The following is a 12,982-nucleotide window of genomic DNA, read 5'->3' as shown; positions in this document are numbered from 1 at the left end:
ACACTTAGAAAAGACAACACCCAGGCAAAGACTATAGCAAAGTCTATTGTTTTCAGTACAAGGCAACTACCTATTTGGCTTGTACCCAAAACTGTAGGTGCTTGTCAGCAGTTGTTTCTCTAGGTGGCTGGTGATGGTGATGTAGGAGGAAAGGAGCAGGACACCTACGGATTACTCCCCCATCCCTAACCACAACAAAGTCACAAAGCTACAAACAAACAGACTGCTTACAGCCAATGCTGATAGATTCTGCTGAAAAGGGAGAGGGTAGCATCAGTATTGTCAGCTGGAAGCGCTCAAGAGCTGTCAAAATCCTGAATTTGTTTGAAACCATGGGTTTTGTTTTATTAAAAAAAAAATCTTTTAAATGTAGGGACCTATAAAACTTACTTTAAGAGCCTTTTCTGTGACTATGGGAGCTAAAAAAAAAAAGATCCTTGAGCTAGGCTTTTAAGTAAGACACATAAAATATTGAGACACTTCTATTGAACTGAGACAGGTACATTGCTACCCTCTTCATGATTAAGAAGGCAGCCTGGGATCTGTTGCCTTTCAAACTGCAGTTTTACTGACAGAGTATTGGGAAATATTGTTCTGGGTTGACGTGTGATGTTTCCCTTTGTGACAGGGGGTGACCTGGCATCTCCTATCAGTCACGGCTTAAGTGGAAGTTTATGTTATAATGTTATTTCTTTGTGTATAAGCATGCTTTGTTGACTCTTGTTTATGTTTAGGTCCGTAATTTGCATGAGACTTTTTATTTGTCCATCCATTGCCAGCTTAACCTACCGAAGCAGCCAGGTGGCTCTTCTCATTGACATTTTAAAATCAGAGGGGCTTAACTGGAGCAATAAGATAAATGTGAAACCCTTCCCTATGGTTGAACTGTGAAGCTTTCATAGGTGCAGCAACATTGCTTTTGCTTTTAAAGGGGAGTGACACAAGGCTTGTGCCTGCCCTCCCTCTAATGGGCACAAGACTTGAGATAAAGAGAGAAAATATCCCACTCAGACTCAAAACTGTGCAGGTTTACCTTGCCTTTCTTTTTCCCTTGGTTTAATGGTATTTTCTGTCTCCTGCCTGCAGAAGCACTAACGATCATGGAGGGTCTGAGTTCCCTTTGCTTAGTCCTCACGAAACCACACTAATATACACAGCAGACTTTGCTTCTTGGTTATAAAAGTAGAACTACTCAAGCATTCATGAGGTTATGTCATCAGAAAGGCAGGATAAATGAAAGACTGGAAATGCTGGAACACAAATTCACTAAATCTGAACTGTGTTAGCACTGTGAATAGGATGCAAACTCCGTTTTGGAAGAAGCATAGGCTGTCAGATGGAGCAAGAAAAATATTATAGAAGGAAAAGGGATATTTTTGTTTGAAATGGGAGAACGAATAGGCAGAAGGTTTGTTGCAGTCATTAGCCCTTTCTTTGCATTGGAAAAATGTGTCTTGTTTCAACATCTTGCCTTCAATGCTATTGAATACTAATTGCTCTGCAGACCTAGAAAAGTTGTTTTCAGTGATCCCATGTGTCCTGGTGTCCTCGCACTAGATTGCTGTAGGGTCTATCTCTGCTTCCCAGAGGGTTTTGGCAGCTCTACAGGGCTTAAAAGAAAGTCAGAGTCACATGACGAAGAAGCAATATTATGAGATAATTGCTGGTGTGTGACTTGAGGCTTACAGCAGAGAATCAAGATGAAATAAAGGCAGGATCTGCAGGATCTGAGCTGTGCAAAAGATGCTGAGGAACTTGGGTTTCTTGCAGGGACTGAGAAGTCAGCATAATTCACGTAAAAGATGAGGAGTGACAGCACGCCAGGAAGGCCTAAAGGATGAAGATTGAGAATTGGCCATGAAAAAATGATTAATAGCTGTAGAGGTAGATGACTTCACAATTATATTTTTTTAATGGGAAAATGGAAACATTAATGGCTAAACTGAGACAGAGGAGGGGATGGCTTGACTAAGGTGTCAACACAAGCCAGCTTGAGAAGCAAAATAATTTCCACAGTGTGAAGATCGAGGATTTAAAACAGAGGTCTCTGGAGATGTTTGGGTTTAGGTAGATGGCTTGAAATTATACTTGAAACACAACTATTTAGTCCAGTGCTTGGGATGTCTCCTCTTATGAAAATTTGTTAGCACTCAGAACATACCAGTTGAAATAGTTGGCCTCTTTCTGTTATTTCATTTGTCTGAAAAACAGAAAAAGGATTGGGGCAGCAAAATGGATTTTATAACAAATATAAGAAAAATTTCACTTGCTTATTCGTCCAAAACAAGTAGCTGTTTTGATAAGAGCCTTTAAGATACGATAAAAATTTAAATATGTTTCTCAATTGTGTCAGGAATCACAGGCAAAGGCCTTTTTACAGAATATTTGTGACAATTTTATGCCAACTTAATTTTTGTGCTTTAATGAGGCTGTTTTACTGTCCTTGAAATAACTGGGGATTTTGTTTATCCTCTTGAATAAGAGGCAAAGTGAGTAAAGTTCCTAGAACTGGAAGGATAAAAATAATTTTTATTTTATTTTAATTCTGAGTAAGGTGATTTCAACACCTGTGTCTGAGGTAAGCCAAAAAACCTCCGAACTCTTCAGCCCAACAACAGACAGTCTACTGACTATTCTGTGGTTTGAAATCCAGATGATCTCCAGTGACTAATCAAAAAAAGGAGTTGGAAATGTCCATCAAGAAATGAAAGGGTAGGCAAAACGTGACTTGGCTTGGAAGAAGCTTTAGACTTGCAGTTTAAGACAGTGGAGCAAATTCTGTAATTATTGTTTCAAAATATGTAAAAAAGAGATTAGCTATTTATTCAAGTGGTTTTCACTGATGAGATAGTGCTTTCTCGTGCAAGCATGATTAGTTAAAGTCTGGACTAGATTTCATAGTTCAGTGACAGACATAAAAAACAAAAAGTATGCAAGGAGAGCCAATGAAAGTTGAGTTAATTAACCATAAGTTTCATACAAACTTGGTGAAAACATTGTTTTTTTCCATTTTACTTCTGCAGTTATAATAGGCTGCTTTTACCTTGGAAATGCCAATGGAAGAAAAAGATAGTGCTCAACAGTAAACTTTATCTGTTTACTAGAGATAATTGACTGGACAGAAATATAGGCAAAAATTTGGTTTATTATCAAGAGTTGATGTTCTGTCTTTTACATAAATAACAGGAATCTAAGTGTGAACATTTGCTGAGAAATGTAACACAACTGAGCTTCTTCAAAGTTCTCTGATGCACAGTGGGAACTCCTTGCTGTCATCTCTCAGACATTATGTGAAGAGTTGGTCAAGACCTCAGGGTAATGCAGGTGGACAGATTTAAAGAATATAACATGATTTTATTTTAGTACCTTTCATTTCTCCATTGCATAAAAGCACTTTTGAAAGTAAGGAGCTAAATTCTGGTCATTGAGTCACTATGTGTCTTGAAATGAAACATCGTTTTGCACTAGCGATAGAGCGAAGGGAAACTTGAGTACAAGAACAGAATTGGGGACAGAGAATCACTTGGGAATTTAAACAACTCTTTTCACTCTGTCTTATCTGTAGGGGTTCTTGCAACAATGGCCCAACTTCCAGATGTAATGCAGACTTTGTGGAGGTTCTGAAATGTTTCAATGCGTATTTATGTTTGTCATATTTATAGCCCCTGAATTTTTGGAAGCTGGCCAACACTGAAGGTGACAAGATACCTTGAGAGATGTTGCTGTTGAGGAGTTTTCAGCTGGAATCAGAAGTATTTGGAATCTTGAAAGACAGGGAGTTCTTGTATTGAATCGACTCCCATTTGCAGACTTCAGGGGTCTGGATCTCATTTATTCCAGCCTAAAATAGAAGTAGTGCTACTGGATTCAGAAGGAGTGATGCAGGGTCAAATCAGTGTGAGATCTGGATCCAGCCTTCAAAGGGTTGGATAAATTTTTGTAAGATTATTGAAATTCAGTGTGCTTACCTAAACTGAAAATAAATTCAAAACTTTTTGATGTTTTCCTGTTAGCTACAGAGCTCAGTTTCATAAGAGAGAAGAAAGCTGGCAGAAGTATAAATGCTATCCACAATAATTTTAAAAGTAACTTGGGGAATATATATTATTTATTTGATTTTTGTGTTGTCATTTCTGCATGGAAAAGTACAAAGTTGCTGAGACAAATTAATCTAATTTGTTCTTGGTTGTGTGAATAGGTTTTACAGCAATTTTCTAGAGGTGAATATGGAGTCTGACCACTGTTAGGAAATATTCTTTGTGTTTTCTCATTAGCAAAACAAGAGAAAAATTACAGCAAATGCAATGTATCTATGAACTCTGAGGTGGTGTTACTTCCTGTACAGGCACTGGACATCAAGTGGCCTAGACATTAAGGATGATGTATATCTCACCTAATCTTAGCTGCCAGTCAAAGTTGGCTGAGTAAACTCTTAATAATCAGTGAAAACAGTGGCACTTTCACATGGTGATGCATCCCAGCCTGTGTTGAGGTGGTGCAGGTCAGTTTTGGATGTGTCTGTTTCTCTATCCTGATGCCAGAGGGAGCCCTTGCACTTTATTTGTAAGCAAAAAAGGCTCCTTTCTAGCAAACCAACCATCCAATAAGAGAACACTCTTGCAAGGGAAGCCTTGACCACAAAAAGAGAGAAAGATACACAATGGAGACTCTTAGGATCTTAATGATGTTACTGGATTTCCATTGGTGGGTCCTCAGACCCATCAGAGCCGTTAGAGGTAGACTTAAATCTAGTAAAAATCAAACCTGTGATCTGTCATTTTTTCATAGATAATTCTAGGAAGCTGACAAACATAATCTCAAAGACAATGTTTCACTATTAGAGAATAAAGGCGGTAACACAGGTATGAATGAGACCGAAAAGGGCAAGAATAATGTTTTCTGTACCAAATTTCCAATTAGGCTACAGTTACAGTCTTTTATGGTTTACTGGTTTTACTGATGAAACAAAATTACAACAAATGAGGCTGGTTGCATCACCATTAGTATAGTTTCTTTGTGGGTAATTTTTCTGAATACTTAGAAAAGATATATGTGGTATAAAACTGGAATTTAACAGTTCGCATAGCAAAAAGTAAATATCATTCAGTTTTCTGGAAATTATATTTCTCACCCATGAAAATTCTAGAAACATCGCTATTTTTTAAATTAAATTATGAACTGTTCAGACTACCCTTGCACAGTATTTAGCTTCCAACCTTTTTCTTGACATTCAGAAGGCAGAATACAGTCAGAACACTAAAAGTATATGTGACTTGGAAGTTTGTCTATATAGTCTAAATAGATGAGTCTTTCCTTCCTTCCTTCCTTCCTTCCTTCCTTCCTTCCTTCCTTCCTTCCTTCCTTCCTTCCTTCCTGCCTTCCTTCCTTCCTGCCTTCCTTCCTCCCTCCCTCCCTCCCTCCCTCCCTCCCTCCCTCCTTCTCAGTGTTTCTAGTTTTGGAGTATCATCAGATTAGGTCAAACACTGGATCTGCTTTGTGTTTGACATGATAGGATTTTCTATTCTTCCATCAGCTAACCAAATATTAAAGGACTATCTAGACTTCCAGAATCTTGGATTTCTCGCTGTTAGAAGCTTTTCCAGCTGTCCCTAATATTTTAAGTAGTGATTTTTTTAATTATGCTTTAATAAATTTATAAACTATTGCTGTGTAATTTTGACTGCGATTTTCCATCACAGTATGTATGGTACAACTATAAACTTTGGTAATTGTGTTTTATTTAACATACATGATAGTATGTGGTATACTGGGTTTTATTGAAGTTGCATGGATGAAGTTCAATCAAAACTTCGTCAAAACAATGCGGTTAAATCACTATAAAATACTGTTTTGGTCTTTTTCTCTAAACAAAATATATCGATCTCATTTGACAAAAGGTGCAATATACTGAAATAAAAGCTCCTTAAATGTTAGTTTTTATAAGACTAGAATTTCACATTCTAACAAGATCTTTCTACAAAGTACAATACTTCAGAATCCCTTAGTCCTTCCTCTGTGTCTTCCTGCCATCATACCTACTCAGATGCTTTGTGAGGATAGGAGTCTTCATGGTCTTCATGTTCTCTTTCAAAGGTGTGGTTTTTATTTTTACCTTTTTTTTTTTTTTGTGTGTGTGTGTGTGTTTGTTTTTTGTTGTTGTTTTGTTTGTTTGTTTTTGTTTTTGTTTTTTTTTTTTAGAATGAATAATGCATAAAGCGGGAAGGTATATAGGAAAAGGTACAGCCACTGTTTGAAAGTTTGACAGTATAGCAACTGGACTTGCTTTAGTGTTTTATGTTATCCAAAGAAGAGTTAGTATATTGACATACTTTTCAAAATGAAGGAGGAAGTAGATGTAATGTTTTTGGGTTTTGGCAGTACAATTTCTCCCTGCTGGAAGACACATACAACCTAGAAAGCAGGACACAAGGCTGAGCTCACAGTCAGCCAGAGCCCGGTTACTATTCCCTACTCTGTAAATTTCTCCAGAGAAAGTATATCTGATACTTTAAGAATGGGTACACAAAATAATCTGAAACAACAAACAAAGTAATTCTTGGAGAATTCTTCCTTCCTGGGAGCAATGTGGCTATTTGAATTAGTAAGGAGATATTTAGCGTTAGTAGCAATAGCATCAGTCTGAATATAGAGAACAAGACAGTGAAGGTGCTGTTTCTGGAAATGTTTGTCACCAACAGAATAGACTCCAGGGGGTATCTCATTTGGTTACACAAGGACATTTTAGAATAATATTTTCTGATACTGGTGAAGGACTCTTTTTGTGTTGATAACATATAATCTTTGGCACCAAAGGGCTCTGGACACAATGGTCTGTATCTTAAACTATTTTATTCAAATAGCTACCCTGCTTGTCCTTCTCCACCAACAAACTTTCATGGCCCATAGAAGATTATGAGACAATAACACTAATGAAAACATAAGAGAGGCATTAGGAAATTTAAAAAAAAAAAAAAATCTAAAATCTATTCTTAAGTTATATTGTTATATTATTTACTTTCTATATATTTATTGCCAAACTGAACAGAATATATTTATGTATGAATAAGAAGCCATACTTTCATCTAACCAAAAAGTGAAGATAAAAAAGGCAAATATTGCTTCAATTTTTCAATTTGTCTTGATGCAAGACTCTTTTTTTTTTTTTTTTTGATGGTCAGTGAGCATTTATGGCCAACATTATGATATTTTAGAATTGCCAAATTTGTGTAGGAATTCCATTAAGGCGCAAGAATGACCAAAACAGCCTGTTTTTTATCCTCTCCATTCAAGGTCAGGACTCTTTGAGGTGCCCTCGAGCATATTCCTCTGGGAATCCAATGAAGATATAGATGTTGGTTGAGGTGGATGGATCTGTTTTGGGTAGTTCTACATTGTCTGGGCTCTACTCAGAAAGCAGGTTAGGCCACTGATTTGTTCAAGTGATGTTATGCTGATATAAATATTCCATTGTTACCAATTGCATCTCACTTTGATGGTTTGAATATTTCTGTCTTTCAGTCTAACATACCGATCTAATCTGATCTATGTGAGCACTGAGGCTGAGCTATAGCAAATTGATACATTTCTTTTTATCATTCCTGTTTGTCATGGTCTTTTAGCTATTTTTAATTCATATGATGTTATCACGATCCAAGTCCACATGAATCAACTTTTCAAGATATTGAAATAGATCAAACGTTCACTAGCTTCAAAACATATTGTTTCCCGTATGATTTCTCCAGTAACTGCTTTTGCATATCCTGAGTCAGTCATGTTTGTCTGCAAAACTACTCTCTAAGCCTATGCTCCTTCTTTATTAAACCTATCTAAATTTAATGATTAATTTTCAATGAAGTGTCACTAAATGATTTCAGGATGGATAGAATTTCCGTTTATACCCTTTTGGACAATCTTAAATGAGTACCTGAGTACAGTAGCCAAACGCCTGCATGAATGTGTAGGGCTTGTTGGCTGCTCACTGAAACCCTTCCAGTTTGTCAGTGCTCCACATCACTTTAACAAGTTTAGATATACCATATTGCCATTTAGGAATTCCTAAGGCAGTGATTATATTTCTAAAAACAGTTTCAGTGTTCTGCATGTACTCACGTGTTCTACTTCTTCCAAGGTCTTCCTGAATACCTCTTCAGAATACCAGATTTGATGCTAGGAGAGTGTAGGAAAAAAAGAAGAAAGTGCGCAGGTTTTACAAATTCTTTGTACTTTTAACTTTTTGTCACTATTATTTTTTTTTTTTATACTGTCTGCAAGTGGATCGTGAGGGTTTTGTGAACTCTTCATACTGAATTGCAATATTTGCATTTATATGCTACTTTCCTGACAGATGCTTAGAAGTACTTAATGCAGGTAAATGTGTCCTTTGCCCAGGGTCTTTTTGTTTTGTATGTAACAGAACTGTTCTATTTTTGAAAGTGCAATGAACCAGCAATGATCTTCCAGCATTCTTGTTTCTGTCTGGTAAGTACAAGGACTGATAGAGACCTTCTATGCTAAATGTCTGATGTGTCAAAAGGCTATGTCTTATAATGCCTTTCCTAGGGAATTATATTCACAAGCTGCATCTTAAACCCAGCTGCTCCAACTCCTCCTGCCTGTCACAGGTGCACTTTTCTGAATGAGTAAAATGAATTCATTCCAATAGCTGCTTCTGTACCACTGCTTCTGTTTCTGCCATCACTAATGATGGTCCTGGGTGGCAGTGGCAAAAATTGCTATAATAGCTTCAGTGTCTAGGGCAAACTTTAATATATGAGAACACTTTTAGGAAGAATGTGCATAACTTCAGCATTGTGCAGCAATGATCCTATTGCTCTAGCTTTGCAGAAAAATGTAAAGAAGAGTTTAAGCTTAAAAAGTGTGCTTACTCTAAATTAATTATATTGTAGCTATGTTGATACATAGATATTAACCCATGCACCTGAATGAGGTGTGATCTGGTTTGTTAAGTAAAAAGGAAAATAAAGTCATAACTATTAAGATTGTTTACACGAGTTTCTTTTCAGTAATAATGAAGTAGAATATTGAAATGTAATAATAGTGCAAACATAGTAATATAATAGCAAGCATTGATATAAGGATGACAAAATAAATGTATGTGGCCAAGAAAAAACATATCTTAATATTAATCTATATGGCTAAGAGATGGCTATGAAATTATATGAGAAGTAGATAAAATACAGATGGGAAGGATGTTTCTTTAAAACTCTCTCGCAATTAATGTCTGTTGTTGCAAGTGGGACTAATTTGAACCGATTGGGTTCTTGATATAAGAGAAAAGTACTTCATCTAGGGAAATGAGAAGAAGTTACCGTGCACAGCCTGAGCTATAGTGATGTTCAGATCTCACTGTACCTGCAGCCCGATTTCCATTGATCCCTCTGAACTGCCTGGTGAATGAGAGTTTCTCCATATACTTCCCCTCAATCTGGGAGCCATTATATGAGTAAATACTGAGTCAACACTGAAGTTGGGATGTACTTCTGTTTTGGTTGCTCCTTTGCCTCAATAAATGGCTATCTGCTTTTTATTGGCTCTCTAAACATAACGTGATTTTTTGAGGTGTTCAGGTTTTTAACAACTGCTGGTGCAAAACCAGATTTGAATTGTTGCTGTATGGGAATTTAGCGGAAGAATGGTGAGAAGGTTGGTTAAATGTAAATACACTCAAGTGACTTGCACCTGTCTGTAGAAAAAGCACATACATCACACTAATTGTTTTACTGACCTTGTATGCTTGACGAATAGAACCTCTCTGTTAGACAACACAGGCCTCTGAGAGACTCTAGGACACCTTATCACATTGTCTGAGATTCCTGCTTTGTTGTGAGAAGAGTGAGACGCTGCACCTGATTGAAGCCTTGAAATACAGGCAAGCTTGGCAGGCCCAGTGATCTTCTAACAGGACTGAACTTACCACTACCTACGTCCCCACTTGTGTTACCTCTGCATGGGAGCTTAGCTGCTACTTTGGAGATCCCCTGGTAAAGATGTAACTAAAATAAAACTTACTCTTTGTAAATGCATTCATGGCCTCTGGCTCTTCTTGCAACGTGCCTGCATTGGCTCACACAGTTGCACATGAAAATATACTTCCTATGAGTGACTTGACTTTATATAAAGACCATCAAGCCACTTGCCCTGGAGGACAAGATCACTTGGAAATTCAAGTGTCAGAGGTACATTCTAGAGCAACACTATGGACTCATGCCATCCTACTTTTGACAGGTTGACTAATGGCAAACAAGGAAACTATGACTTTACCAATAAAGTAAATTTCCTCTTGATTTCTCTAAGCCCGCAGTTTTCTGTAATTTAGTGCTAGTAGTACAAGTTAATTGAATTTAACTTAATCAAAACTGAAGGATGATAAGCATATATTGGATGAGAAGCCTCTAAAAAGGCAGTTCCATATTTCACTACCTCACAAGCTAGAAACTAGTGTTGTTCTGATCTCTTAATAATAGTTTATATACTATTACATATTTTTATAGTCTAAATTAAAACATCCTTTCTCTGTTGCTTACCCCAGACTTATAGATAACTAATTCATTCTGGTCTTCATTTTACTTGACTGAAAACAAACCAATTTCATCTGACCTCACCTCATATGATGGGCTAGTCGTTGCTCAGAGCATACCAGTACTTGTTCTATACATCTGTTCTAGTTCAGATTTCTTATATCTAAATATGTGTGGTGAAAGCTGTATTTTAAATTAGGTATCACATTGTCATGCACACATGGCATTTATATTTACCTAGTTCATCTGGGAACAGCCTGGCTGAAACACTTCTTAATATTTTTCATAGCTGCTTCTCTTTCCTGGTTACTCATCTTGCTGTGATTACCTGTGTGTCTCTCCCTCTCCTTCAGTTCTAGCTGATGCACTTACAACTTCTCATAGAAATTTCTGTTATTTCTTCAACTCAGGACCCTGTATTTTATTTTACCATTGGATTTCCATTTCTTCAAGTTTCAAGGTCTCCTGCTTCTTCCCAGGTGTTGTTCTCTCTTGAACAGATTAACATCCCAGCTTTGTGATGTTGGCCAGTTTCTTAATTTGGCCACAGTTTTGATGTTGAAAAAATTTATGAAAACAATGAAATAAATTGTAAAATACTGAGAAAAACTAGCCAATGAGCAAATGTCTTGAAGTCTGCTTTCCCAAGGCAATGTCATGTAAGGTCCCCTCCATACCTTTTGATTCCTTTGTCTCTGTTCCCACTGGCTATTCTGTCTGTGGTCCTACTGTCTACATTACTGTCAATTCTAAAAATGGGTAAAACAATCTGCTCTGTAGCATAGTGACTGAGGTTTTTTTTCCTTAACTTCAGCCTCAATTTCAATAAAATATGATATTTTCTGAGAGAATATAACTTTAGTAATTTCTTAACTTGATGGGCTACATTTACAACACCAACCAGATCTTTCATTTGTATTTAATGCAGAAAAATTCAATTAGTTAGTAACACTTTGTCTTTCCACTTTGATCCCATGACTAAATTCTGTCCTGAACTTGTCTTAGCTAATTCTGAAGTTTTCATGCTGAACAATTTTATTCCTTTCTGCTTAATGTTTTGTTAAATGATATATCTCAACAGGCAGTTCCTGAGTTGAAGTGGGTTGATTCTACAGTCTTCCGGGTAATACAGAGCCTGTCAGTCAGAATGAAATCAGTATAATTCTCTGTATCACCACACAAGTTCTGTATCCACTTAGCTGGGTTTTCTCTTTTCTGGTTGTTAAAGACCAAACTAAATGTATTAAATGCATAATTTGTTACAGGACCTTCAACGGGCCAGTTCAGCCAGCAGTTATACATTTAGAAGGCTGTTCTGTTCTTTCCTGATTATAGATTACAGTTTAGCTTGAAGATAAGGGATTCATGTAACATAATCAGTTAGATGTTACACTTGTATTTTATTGCATTGTGGAGAGGATTTTAGCTTTTTTGAAGAAGTTGATTTCATGATAATGACAAGCCATTTATTTGTATTTTGAGCTATTTCTATGCCTTGCAAGTTAGCACTATATTGAATCTGTTCTTTAAGAGTAATGATATATATCTTAATATCAACAATAATGACTAACACAACTCATTATCTTACTAGTTTCTTTATACTTTGGCATTTTATCTTATTTTCTCAATTTCTTTCAAGGAAACACAACACTTTTAATTTTCCTGTTTGCAGGTAGCTGCAGAAGATAGGAGGGTCAGAAGAGACCTCTCTTAACCTGTGCTGCACCACTGTACCACAGCCAGTCAAAACTCAGGTTCCTAAAGAAAGCTGGTGTTGACTATACTTGTGTTGTCCACTCTGTTGTCCCTCCTGGTGCTGAATGTTGAACGGCAGAGGTGGCAGAACCCCAATCTCCCTCCAGCCTCAGCAGCCAGTGGAATTGTCTGGCTGCAGAGGCAGAAGTTTAAAAAGAGCTTAGTGCACCCTGAGTGCAATATGATTTGAGACAAATAAGATACTCAGTGTTATTATTGATGTAACTGGGTTGAATTTTCGTTTGAGTGAATGCTCAAAATGAATAGATACAAGCAGCCTCATTTTTTCATTATTTTAGAGCTGGATCATTACTAGCACTTTCAATTGTTTCATTCTTGGGTTCATGCAAAGCTTATTACTTAATAACATTCCTATTTAATTAACTTTGATTTGAAAATTGTTATCACTGACTCATTTTCCTGTAAATATATCTGAGTCTTGGTTGTTGACAGTGACCAAGTTTTATGATGCGAGCAAAAAATACAGAAGGTGTGAGTAAGAGTCTGCTTCCTGTTAATAGAAATCAGAGGCTGCTTCCATAATTTAGAAGTGAAATTGTAGTTTATTTTAAAACACCATGAATCGTACATGGCAGAAACAGCACTATCTGCAAAGTCAAACTTTGATACATCTGGTATGTTTGAATGACAAACAATAAGAATCCATTCTTTGGAAGCAGTCAGTCCTG

Source organism: Patagioenas fasciata, chromosome 3 (assembly GCF_037038585.1).
Source record: "Patagioenas fasciata isolate bPatFas1 chromosome 3, bPatFas1.hap1, whole genome shotgun sequence".
In the NCBI taxonomy this organism is placed as follows: Eukaryota; Metazoa; Chordata; class Aves; order Columbiformes; family Columbidae; genus Patagioenas; species Patagioenas fasciata.
This window is presented reverse-complemented; position numbering follows the sequence as displayed.